This window comes from Emys orbicularis, chromosome 5, assembly GCF_028017835.1.
Source record: "Emys orbicularis isolate rEmyOrb1 chromosome 5, rEmyOrb1.hap1, whole genome shotgun sequence".
NCBI classification, from domain to species: Eukaryota; Metazoa; Chordata; order Testudines; family Emydidae; genus Emys; species Emys orbicularis.
Window position 1 is genome coordinate 50,991,112 of NC_088687.1, and position 12,870 is coordinate 51,003,981.

The window sequence follows — 12,870 nt, forward strand, 5'->3', positions numbered from 1 at the left end:
TGGTTGTTAGGCTGGGTGCATACATGGTAGGGAAGTATTTACTTGCCTATGATGTACAGGAGGTCAGACTAGATTATCGGGTTGTCTTTAAAGGCCTTAAACTCCAAGACTGTGAGGGGCAGCTTTGTACTCTTCCCAGGTTGCACTAAGCTCATCTCAGAAGCATATGCTTCTTAATTTTTTTCTGTTAAAAAGTGCTATATCTTGTATTAGAATGACTGAAGGGTACTGGTAACTAATGGGATATGTTAGAAACTTTTACTGGATGTCTGCTTCACATTCAGTCCAGGTGGGTAATGATAAGAAGCCCCCCTCTACCATTTAGTATAAATAATATCTATTGTATTTTTGTACATTATATTCCAAAATAAAGTCATAAAATGAAGAATATTTTATACTTGTGTTAGTAACTTACCATGAATTTTACTTGAATGGTTTACATTAAAATGTTAGCAATATGTTACTTGTCATAGGGAGAAAATACAGCATAAAGGTATATGAATAAATTAGTATAATCCACTCATGCAGACCATATTTCCTCCAAGCAGTGCCAGAATTGACATGTTGCTAGAGTTTATATCTCTTACATAGCAGAAAGATCTGAAAAATCCCAGGTAGATCGCTTTGCATGACATGCATTTGAGAAGGTGTGTGTATCACTAGTATCTGCCAATGTTGGTATAGCAATGACCCATTTCCTTTATTTTCAAACACATCTGTCCAAACAGACACTTCAGAGAATGACAGAATCCTAAAAGAGCAATGCTTTTGTGTGGATGCTGTTGCCAGCCTCTCCATCCTTACCTCAAAGATTACTCTTCATTTTGTTGAGAAGCACGTGCAAACCTGATGACAGAATTGAATGAATAATCATGAATAGAAAGGGGAACATAGAGTAATTTTAGATTTCATTTTGAATAAAGCAAAGGAGTTGGTTGATGCTAGATAAATTTAAGCATTATGGCTTATCCAAAAATTTCTGACTGCAAAATTGGGCCAGAAATCACATGAGAACAAAGTTTCCCTGGTTAAATTCACCTGAGCTGAAAATTAGAGGAGCATCCACTCATGTAACCTTGAAGTTCTTGTCAGAACCCCAAAGTGCAGAAGCATGTGAAAGAGCAGTTTTTGTTTGTCATCCAAATGTCCTCTAGCTTCAGACAACAATTTGTTCAAGTTTGTCTAGAACTTTGAGTAAATCTGAAAAATTATTTTTATCTTCTCCAAGTGGACGTGCCCACCCCTAACATTTAATTGGTTTTATTTAGTTCTAAGTGCCAGACTGAGTCTTCGGGTTCAGCCCTGCATAGCACGAAAGCTGCACAGCACCCAAACTCACCTCTGCCTCTAGTGATGATGTATTTTGCAACAACCCTCTCTGTCCACTCCTGCCCCTCTCATTCCTTCTGGGGCAGAATAATTGGTGTGTGGCTTTCTACACAGTGTCTGGAGTCACAATCTGAGTGAGTCTATCACAACACTGACGAAGTGAGTCTATCACTACATCTGACGAAGTGGGTATTCACCCACGAAAGCTTATGCTCCAATACATCTGTTAGTCTTAAAGGTGCCACAGGACTCTGTTGCTTTTTACAGATCCAGACTAACACAGCTACCCCTCTGATACTTATCACAACACTGTACAACATGAAGGCCTTGCTCCCTTAGATGCATTAGACAAAGCTTCAGTCTAGTTGTAAAGCAACTATTAAAGAGTACAGACTCTAATTTTCAGCAGTGTATGTTTAAATGAATGTAGAAATTATTGAATGAAACTGACTGAAGTAAAATGTGATTGGAGGAAAGGGGAAACCTCAGTACTATGACAGTAATGTGCCAACTAAATAATAAAAGAGGAGTTAGAAAGCTAAGATGCATTGGTAAAAGAAGGATCTGAAAAGCATAATCAAGATTGTGAAAAAGGCATATGCTAGACAGAAGACATCTAGTTCAATGTTACCTGTGTGGTTTTGCAGATATTTGGGGGGGAGGGAGGGGCATAGGGTAAATACAGTGAGTGTTGAGAAGAGGTCTAATTTGTAAGTGGTTTATGATAAATATTTAATCCATAAGGGAGAGACTAGATAAAACTCAACAACATAAAATGAATGACTTTTTTTCTAGCTTTCTATTGCGTTTCTTGAAGGTGTGTTTAATAATTCTTCTTTTTAAAAAATCCAGTAAAAATGTAATTGTTGAAAACTGCTGCAGATGTCAGTAAGGGACAAATGTAGAAGTGTGTTTTGTTTTTGTTTTCAATTTCCCAGATCAAAATGGAAAAATCTGAGTTGAATACAATTCTAAATGACTAGAAATACTTTTTGACAATGTTGTAGTACTAAGCTGCACTCATACTAGGAGCACTTTGCTCTTGTAGCGTACTGATATAACCATAGTGTAGACCTGGCCCTAAAGATACAATCAATATATTTATACTCCAAGAAATGTGTAGGTTAAAAAAAAATATGGATAATAGCAAAATGTTGGGAAACATCAGTAAATAACATCACTCAGATTTTCCATCATCTATGTTCAGGAAAACTTTGAAATGTAGTAAGAACAATTTTGAAAAGCATAATTATCTTGACACTTTCTCCTTTTGTTGGTCCAACTTAAAATTCAGCATAATTTGACACAAAAGTAAATACATAGTTTTTAAAATTGTCTGTACTGACAGCAAAAGAGCATGAGTCATGGCGTCTCTAACTTTAAAGTGGTTTCTAGATAACATATTTTGATATATATTTGGTTAACTAGCTACAATTCTAAACTCAGAATAAAATATCTAAAGACACCTGAAGAGTGAGTTTGTGTGTGTGTGTGTGTGTGTTAAAGTAGAACATTTGTTCAATGTTCTGTGCATTCTTATGAGGATAGCAGTATTATCAGCACTTGCCAAAAATGTAAAATCTATTTGTGTGATTAATTGAATTTGGTTAATAATTGGTATTGCTTTGAGGCTCATTTTAGAAGTGATGTGCTGGAAGGGTTCATGGGGGCTCACAGAAGCGTCCATTTAAATTCTACCACCAGACTGAAGGAAGGGTCAGGCTGATTTCCTTCACTCTGCTGGGGTCCCCGTACCCTGCATCTGGATAGGTCTTCACCTGCAGCACTATCTTTGGAGCTAACAAATGCTTCTGAAGAACAATTATTTTGCCTTCATAAGAGTCCAGATTGCACCCAATGGCAGGTTTTAAAAAAACAGCTGCCCTTCCCATAGCACATTTATATGAAGTTCATCACAGCTGTCACTGCATTTCAGTGAGGTGTTCATTTTATTGTAAGTTTAAAGTGCCATTATAATCTTTGGGGCAGGAATTGTCATTTACGATAGATTATAGCACAATGGGGCCTCAAATGGAGATGTTTCAGTAGCACTGCAATGTAAACGTAAAAAAAAATAAAATAAAATAAAAAAAAATCCTATGCCCTTTGCGACATCTATCTTTCTCTCATCTCACCTGCCACAAAGCTACAGTGGCAGGATTAGGCCCTTCATCTCCTCTTTGTGAATTATTCTGTGACAGGTTCCCCTGGGGGTGCTACTGAGCCCCTCTGACCCACCAGCTTGGGCTCCCTTTACACTGTGCTGCTGTGACCAGCCTGCCAAGTCCTCACCCGGGCTCTAGCCTGAACACATACAGGTAGGGACACACCCAGCTGCAGTTACATACAGATGCTGTGATCAGCTCTGCATGGAGAGGCACAGCTAGGGCACCTCCCAGTTCCTAAGGCACACACCTCTTCTCTGGTGTGTAAACCCAAAATTATACTGTCATGCGCTGCACAGAGAACTGTACAACATAAGCTCATGAAATTCGCCCCCTTCCTCAATGTGGAGAGGAAATATACAACAGCTTTCTGCCCCAAGTTGTGATTACCACACACACTAGTTTTAGACAAAACAAAAACAAATATATAACTACAAAAGATAGATTTTTAAGTGATTATAAGGGATAAAAACAGATCAAAGCAGATTACCTAGCAAATAAACAAAACGCACAAACTCAGCTTAATATACTACATAGATCGGATATGAATAGAAAATTCTCACCCTAAATGATGATGCAAGCAGGCTGCAGGCTCTTAAGGGGCAAGCTGCAATAACTTAGAGTTTGGAATCCCCAGGTGTTTTCATTCACAGGCTAAAAATCCCTTAAGCCTGGGTCCAGCAGTTCAGTCTTTGTTCCTCAGGTGTTTCCAGAAGTTTCTCTGGGTGGGGAGTCAGTGAAGAACCACAATGAAGTCACTCCCCTGCCATAAATAGCTTTTGCATATGGCGGTAACCCTTTGTTTCAAAGTTTGGTTCCCATGCCAGTCAGTGGAAAAACACTGGCATTTCAAGATGAAGTCCAGCACCAGGTGACCTAGTCACATGACCCCTGTAGTGTCATCGCAGCCATGAGTCAGAGACTCATGCATACTCAGGAAGGCTTCCTGGTGGGAGATTAGCTTCTTCTAAGGCCTATTTTATTCTCCTAATGGCCCTTTAACCTGAATGGGCCTAGCCATCCATCTAGCCTGAGTGCATTCTGTCTAGTGGTCGTTCCCCAGATGTAAACACATTTGTAATACAGATAGTATATAGTCAATACTCCTAACTTCAGGTACAAAAAAGATACAGGCATACAAATAGTATAATCATATTCAGTAAATCATAACCTTTCCAATGATATCTCACATGACCTAATATACATCAGAATTATGCCATTATCATATCATTATGAAGAATATGGGGTGCAGTGTCACATCTTCCTTTCTCACGTTCCCATAATATTTCCCCTTTGAAGGTCTTGTATATGTTTTTTCTAAGCCATTCATTCTAGATATCCATGAACATTCTCTTTTTTTTTTTTCCCCCTGTCTTAAAACTGTTCTTTTTTGCCTCTATGTCCTGTGTCCTTCTTAGGTGTCTTAATTTTTCATAATTATTTTAGAGCAAAGCGAGCCATCACTCTTCTTTCTATGGTGGAGAAAGCCTGAGGGGTTATCAGCACCAGCATGGGGGAAAGACAGCAACAGTTAAGGATTATTCAAGTGGATGGTCTATAGAAATTTGCTAGACCTCGGGGCTCCTTTGGGCAAAATATTCAGCACCTATCTACTGCAGACACTGAGGTCCTGAGCCAATGGTCCCAGTGGTCTCCCCATCAGATGGGGAGAAGTGGAAGCCTTCTGACATTTAGCACTGAAACTTGGACTCAAGGTTTTTCTTCTTCCCTGGTATATTTGTATTTGTTATTCCGCCTTCATCCTTGTTTCCCCCATCATAGTTGTTGACTTTTTAGCAAATATTACAATTAAAGAACACCCAATGCAAGTGTGATTTTAATTAAATTATTGAACCAGAATATTTCATCATGTGTATTGCTGAGACTGAATCTCTTTTGCACATTTTATTGATTGATTAATTATATTTATATGTAAATTTTGATTCCACATAGGACACAGTATTTTAAACCAAAATAGTTGATCTTCTTTTAAAATTCAGCAGGGGGTAATGCCTTTTATCTGAGATAGTGTGATGGAAATGTAATATTTATTTAGATTTTCTTAAAAAGGATGTAGTATCAGGACAAAAAGTAAGGAAATATAATAATTTGAACCGTCTATAAATTAAGTTTCCTTCCATGCTGATGTAGGACTGAACAGCAAGATTTCTGTACTCTGTGCCAAACAACGTGAACATATGTCAAGCACAAATTACAATACAGACGCCCCCCCGACTTACGCAATCGTTCCGTTCCAGAAAGCCTTGTGTAACTCGAATTTTGTGTAAGTCAGAAATGTATAACCGTACATTACGCAAAAAATTCCGCAACTCAAAAATCCTATTTCTGGCTTATGGAACTTTTTTCCATAAGTGCGAATTTACATAAGTCAGGTCTTGCGTAACCCGGGGAGAGTCTGTATTCAAACAGAGCTATATTGTGGGGTTAGGATTTACAAATTATAAGGGCAGTTAAATTCCAAAATTCCATTGAAAGTAAATAAGAGTTGAGCACCTAATTCACATTTGTGCTTTTGTAAATCTCCCATTAAAAACATAAATAACCTGATTTTTCAGTGCCTTTCACTTATGTTGTCATCTACACCTGTGCAAAGTGTTGGATGTAAAACATTTGAAAATCAGCATCATAGTCTTTTACACAAAATTTGCACTGGGTTAAATTATGTTAGAAAATGTAAGTTCATAGGGAATCAAGCCCCAAATATTTAAAAAGTAAGTCAGTTAGAAAATATCACACTGTCATTTAATAGTACATTGATAAGACTGGTAAGTCTTATTTTATTTTGGTAAGCAGGGACAGGAGTAGTAAATCATTTTCAGCCATCGACTGTCTTTCCCCCCCCCCCCCACCCACTCATCTGAGCCAAAGGAACTGATAACATAAAGTAGTTTACCATATACCGCATTTAGACTATGGATGGATGTGCTCACCACTGCTTAGTGGCCTCTGGTTGTGGTCCCCCTGTCCTTCCTTAGTCTAGTCTTTCAGCATAACATTTTGGAACTGAGAGAACAGTGAAACTACTCTACCACTCCAAACAGTTTAGAGTAGTTTACAATTGGAGCCAGGTAATGATCTCAACCAGATCCCATTTAACTTATTCATAAATCTGTCATTGGTGATGATGCAGGATCAGGACCTTAAAAAGGGCAAGTTGTCAAAGTGGAACCACTCTTTCATGTATGTTTTAAGACTCCTGTACCCCCCCCCCCCCCAAAAAGTTCTTGTGTGAACCATAGTTCCTGAATGGATGTCCATTAACTTCCTTGGGACCCCATGCAGGGTGTGTGTGTATATATATGTATATGTGTATATGTATATATATATATAATATATATGTGTGTGTGTATATATATGTATATGTGTGTGTGTGTACATACATACACACACACACATATACATATATATACACACACACATATATATTTTTTCAGAATCTTTTCCTAAGTAATTAAAGTGCTCTTTTCCTAAAAGAAGAAAGGGACAGATTTTTAAAGGTATGTATCACCTAAAAATGCAGACAGGTGGGATTTTCAAAAGCACATAGGCACCTAAATCCTATGTCTTGCTTATTTATATCTTTAGATACCTAAATAGTTTTAAACATCTGGCCCAAACTGCTTTAGTGGCAGTATAAATACTTAAACAATATTTTAGCAACTTACCAAGATATTTGTCTAGGGAGAAATATAGTTCTGCTGTTTCAAATGTTTAACTTTTAAGTTTATAATACTGATTATATTAGTATGATGTTTTTAGATGTATTATCTTATTTCCTAAGATACAAATCATGCAGTAAACCCATTTTAAAATGAGCTATCATATCTTTTTTCCAAAGGAATAATTGTCTTACCCCATTGGCAATAATTCTGTGAACATGTTGAAAATCATATTGTTTGTCTTTTTCACTCACTAGGAAGCTATTCTTTGCTGTGTATGAAATGATGAATAAAATAGTCCATTAAATCTAGGTTTTGTCATCAGCTTACTATTAGAAACCAAAGTCCTTGCTAAATCACAATTGACAAGAATAAAAATGAGCTGGAGTTTTTTCCTGCTGAGAAATATCACCAGTATCAGTGATGAAAACATTGTTCCCAGGAAAATACATACTTTTGTTTTCAGCATTTATTTAAATTAAACGTATTTATTGACCTTTTCGGCTTCAAAGATACTTCTGAAAATCAGGTTAAATACTCATAACGTAGTCTTAACATAGATTAACATGTTTGTGTGTAGTAAGAAGCAATGCTGAATTTCAGGAGTCTTAAAACATACATGAAAGAGTGGTTCCACTTTGACAACTTGCCCTTTTTAAGGTCCTGATCCTGCATCATCACCAATGACAGATTTATGAATAAGTTAAATGGGATCTGGTTGAGATCATTACCTGGCTCCAATTGTAAACTACTCTAAACTGTTTGGAGTGGTAGAGTAGTTTCACTGTTCTCTCATATTCCTGTTTAAAAAAAAAATTCTATGGGCTAAACAAGGCATATAGTAAGAAGCAATGCTGAATTTCACCAGCCTAGGTGATGAGGGCTCCCACTATTACAACCCATTTGTGCGGTACAGCATATTCCCCATTATGCAGTTTACCAGCTCCACTGTCTACACTAAGGGCTGGTCTTCACTGAAATAGTTAGTTACACTAAAATTACTGCCCTCAGTCTAGCCTAGCTTGAGTGAGAGCAATCACACTGCAAAGCAAGAGGACCTTCGATTAGTATTTACTGTGGCAAACTTTAAGAATAACTTAAGACCATCAAAGGGGGAAAAAATGGATTTTGTTGGGTGGTTTGTTTGTTTGCGTGCAGGTTGCTGATATAGTACTTTCAATTTCTTTGTAAACTATACACACAGAATTGGACTCTTTGATGAGATTGTTGCAAATAATGTAAGGATAATTCATCTATCACTTTAAAATATGTGGCTTGAGATAAAGCAATAAACCTGGAGGGAGTGATATCTATCGCTGCTGAGTAAGATGTACTATAATGTGATATAAGACTTTCTGGAAAATTAACTGTTCTGTTATACTTTTAAGAAGAGAAGCTTTATTTTGTTTTATTTTGCTCTATTAATTTTATATATTGTATTTATTCTGTCAGTCTCCTTTTAGAGATAGGTTCCTGACCAATGAAATATGACACACGAACACAAAAATCAGGATTTTTTGTGTGTACTGAGTCATTTGGTGGCATTGCTGATTCTTCCGTAAGTTCAGGTAATACAGCTGCACAGGTCAGTTGTTGTGGGGTTATAACTGAGTTAGATAATGTTTTTACGGCTTTCAAATTGCAGATCAACCTGGGAAATATAACAACTGTAACATGTAAAGTTTTTAAATCAGTCATAATTAATCATAGTTATTAATATTTAAATTTCTACCTTGAACAGTCTTTCATCAATGAAGGAACAGATGGTTCTAGTTAAATAAACATTGTACACATCTTTACAGATGCAATGCCCTCATATAGAACTAGGTTCTGCCACTCTTAGCAAGGATGAGTAGTACCTTTCTCCACAAATAGTCGCAGGAAACCCATAAAGAGCAAGGTACTACTTAACCATTGTGAGTAAGGGTGGAGGAACCTAGACTGTGCTGGAGGGGGTTCTTGTGTCAACAGATGGGCTACAAACAGCTCTTGGATAATCTTGTACTCAGATTGAATATGGGAAATAAATGTTTACAATTATGTTTCAATGATGAGCGTAGCTTGGCCTCAGAGAAGGACTTCCCAGATTTGAAAGATTAAAGTTTGGTTTATCATTCATTTGTTCTTTTTATTGGCTAAATTTATCAATTCCAGAAGAAAGAACCTCTAATTCAAAACTATATTTGCAGTATCAGAAAAGATATCACCTCTAATGAGGTTTCATTCATATGGTTGTTCTTACGGTTTTGTTTCAGTAGCTATCTTTGCAGAAGCACTGCAACACTGCCTCCAGATTTTCATTGCAGTGGTTTATCTAAACCTGTAGGGCACATTGCTTAGCAATAAAAACTCTACCTTTTGAAAAGCAGAAATTCCAGTGCTATTGCTGCAGGGCAGAATTTCATTATATTGTCCTAAATAGTTCAGTCATTACTATGATGTACACCATGTCTACCTCCATAGTGGAATCTGCCCTCCGGGCAGTAAACTCATAAGTGTCATTTTACTGTGTGCTTCCAAAGCAGGAGTCCAACCATCATTATAGTGCAGCTTTTAAGACTAAGGTACTCTAAAGGTTGACAAAAACGCAGGGGGAAAGAGTTGACATAAGAGCTTGAATGTGATAAGATTTCTGCCCTAGGGGCTCCTCCTGCCCTAGAAGCGGAGCAACATAAGTCTGAGCATGAGGCTTGCTATAATGAAAATGTTATGTTCTGCCATAAAGATTGATCTCTATCAATGTAATATTATTGGGGTTTTCTGCTCCAGGCAAAATTCCATATAGCTGTCTATGACAGAGACGGAGTTAAATCATTACAATGATGAAAGGGATGATATAGATCCTATCTTGAAGGCAGAGAATGGTTTGAAAGTTGTATACTAGAAGCAGAGCTGCATCACTGCAGTGCTGGGAATCTTGCCCCTGGAATCACTTGTGCTTTGGATGCAGAGCTGCGTAACTGTGCCATTAGGAACTATGCCATGAAGATAGAGAGTGACCTGCCCTGGAGGAAGAATTGTCTGATTGCAGTGATGAAAGTTCTAGCCACTCTTTGCTTGAAGACCTCAGCATTCTGCCCTGAAGGTAGAGTCATACGGTATCATTTCAAATGTGACAGGAACTCCATGTAGGCAATGTTCTATGACTGACATGCTGAACAATTCTGCAATGGAAGCATTTTTCACAGCAACTGTTTTCAGATAGTATGGTAGCACATACTCCTTAAAGAAATATTATGGTGATGTTGGTTCATCACAAAATAAACATACATAAAATTACTATTTCAGAAATTCTGAGGATAGAAACAAAGATATGAGTATTTTGCTACCAGCCAAAAAGTCACCACTCATGGTTATAGGGATACTGGCAATGTCTGTAGGACAGCCTCCTGAATAACATAACATCCTGTTTTGTTCTTTGAGGCCCCTGAGGCCATCCTATATGTGAGTGATCTATGTTAAATAAGAGTTTTTTTCAAATGTAGAGGTGTGGTGTTCTGGGACAGAGTAGAGTCAGTCTAAGTTTACAAAGTGATTTATGGTCCAAAAAACCTCTTCAGGGCCTAACATTACTTCCTCTATGGCAGTGGAGAGGTAGGCTGTCTTTGTCTTCATGACAATTGTTCCATACCTTTGTAGAAATTCCTTGTGTCTAAGTCCATCTTGGTCAGAATGCATGATCAGTCCTCAGTGCTCAAGCTGGTTAGCTAATTGGCTGGTTGATTTTTATTTTTAAATGCAAAAACAAACAAAAAACTCAGCATAAATACAGAAAGTAAACTAGATATTTAAAATATTTTCAGTTTTAATCATAAATACTAGTAACACAGTTAAGAATATTCTCTGTGTGTATGCGTGTGCATGTGTGATTTTTAACCTATGTCTCTTTTATGTGGAAAAAGGTAGTTTGAAATCCATGAATAAAATTAACAGAATTAGCACATCTTTTATACCATCTCTTTTGTTGAAAGTCCAAGAAGTGTTGTAACCATTAACTAGGTCTATTAACAAAGCAAAGTGGTCATGAAGTAGAGTGAGCTGATTGTATTGCATTTTAGCCAAAGTTGATTTCAACAGTTCAAAATATTGTTCAATTTTCTTCTGAAGATTTTCTTTATAGCTACCAAAAAGAAAACTCTAATATAATGAAAAGAACGATTGGTCTTAAGGGGAGAAAGTTTTTCATAATATTTAACCAAATTTTTCAGGTAATGTAGGTTTTAAACCAGGGGTGTAAAAGCAAGAATTTGAGTGGTAAATTCATTTTCCAGTCAAACAATTAATCAGACCATAGCATGTCAGCCAAGGAGGACAGTAAAGGGAATGGCAGGTGAGCAATATTATGGCATCATTAGTATTGTTAAGAATATATTCCAGTGGAGGAGATGTCAAGAACCTTGTAAGGAAGGAGTGAAAGACATACCTACCTCAAATAGTGATCATAAGGCATTGTACAGTGTGCACTACCCCCAAGCAATCTTGAGATGTTTCACCCTGCATGAGCAGAATGCATTGAGGAACTTCCTCCTTAGTTGCTACTGCTCTGTTCCCTGATCACAAATGCACCCCCTGGGAGCAGTTCAGAATTTAGTTGACAAACTAGTTAATAAGATACACGTAGATCTCACATATTGGTATAAAATACTTGTGGTTGAGTAATAATTTGTATGTCTACACTGCAACTAGACACCTGCGGCTGGCCCATGCCAGCTGACTTTGGCTCACAGGGCTCTGGCTGCAGGGCTGTTCCATTGTTATGTAGACTTCCAGGCTAGGGCTGGAGCCTGGACTCTAGGACCCTGCAAGGTGGGAGAGTCCCAGATCCCGGTCTCCAGCCTGAGTCCAGAAGTCTACACAGCAATAGAACAGTCCCACAGCCTGATCCCTGCGAGCCCCAGCTGACTGGCATGCTATGGTCTGATTAATTGTTTGACTGGAAAATGAATTTACCACTCAAATTCTTGCTTTTACACCCCTGGTTTAAAACCTACATTACCTGAAAAATTTGGTATCTAGTTGCTGTGTAGAAATACCTTTAGAGTCTGACCAACCCTGTTACAGTTACAACTAGTAAATACAAGATGAGCCGTGATAGTGGTTTAGCTAAAGCAAGAGTATATAGTCCCTAAGATTCAAATTGCCTGTAGGGTCAATTCTACTGAATAGCATTGATTTCCTGTAAAAAAATAACACACTTCCTGGTGGAATTGTAAGAGGCTAGCAGTGTAGGAAGTGATGAGCATTGCTTAAAGTTCAGTGTATGGGCTTGCCAAAGCCTGGAATAGATTCCCACATAAAAGCATGAACTGACACCTGAAACCTGACAAATGTTGTGCTTTGTCCATAGTATGTACAAGCAAACAACATGATTTTTTCTGCTCTCAAGTTCCACCTGCTGAAACTGTTCCAATCTCAAATCTTACAAGGGGCCTATTCACTGCAGTGTTACTTCATTGAAATACCAATTTAACTCCATTGAAATCAAATAGAAATAATGCAGTGAATCGGGACCACAAGGTTCGGAATCTGGCCAATTCCATCCCCAGCTGACTGAATCCAACATAGACACTTCCATAAATAACTAAATGTTTCTTGGCCATGAGTTACGGAGCACCCAGCTACTAACATAGGGGATGATTTGCTTTTTATTAAGGAAATAGTGTCATGTACATACATTTAATTCAATAACTTGTTAC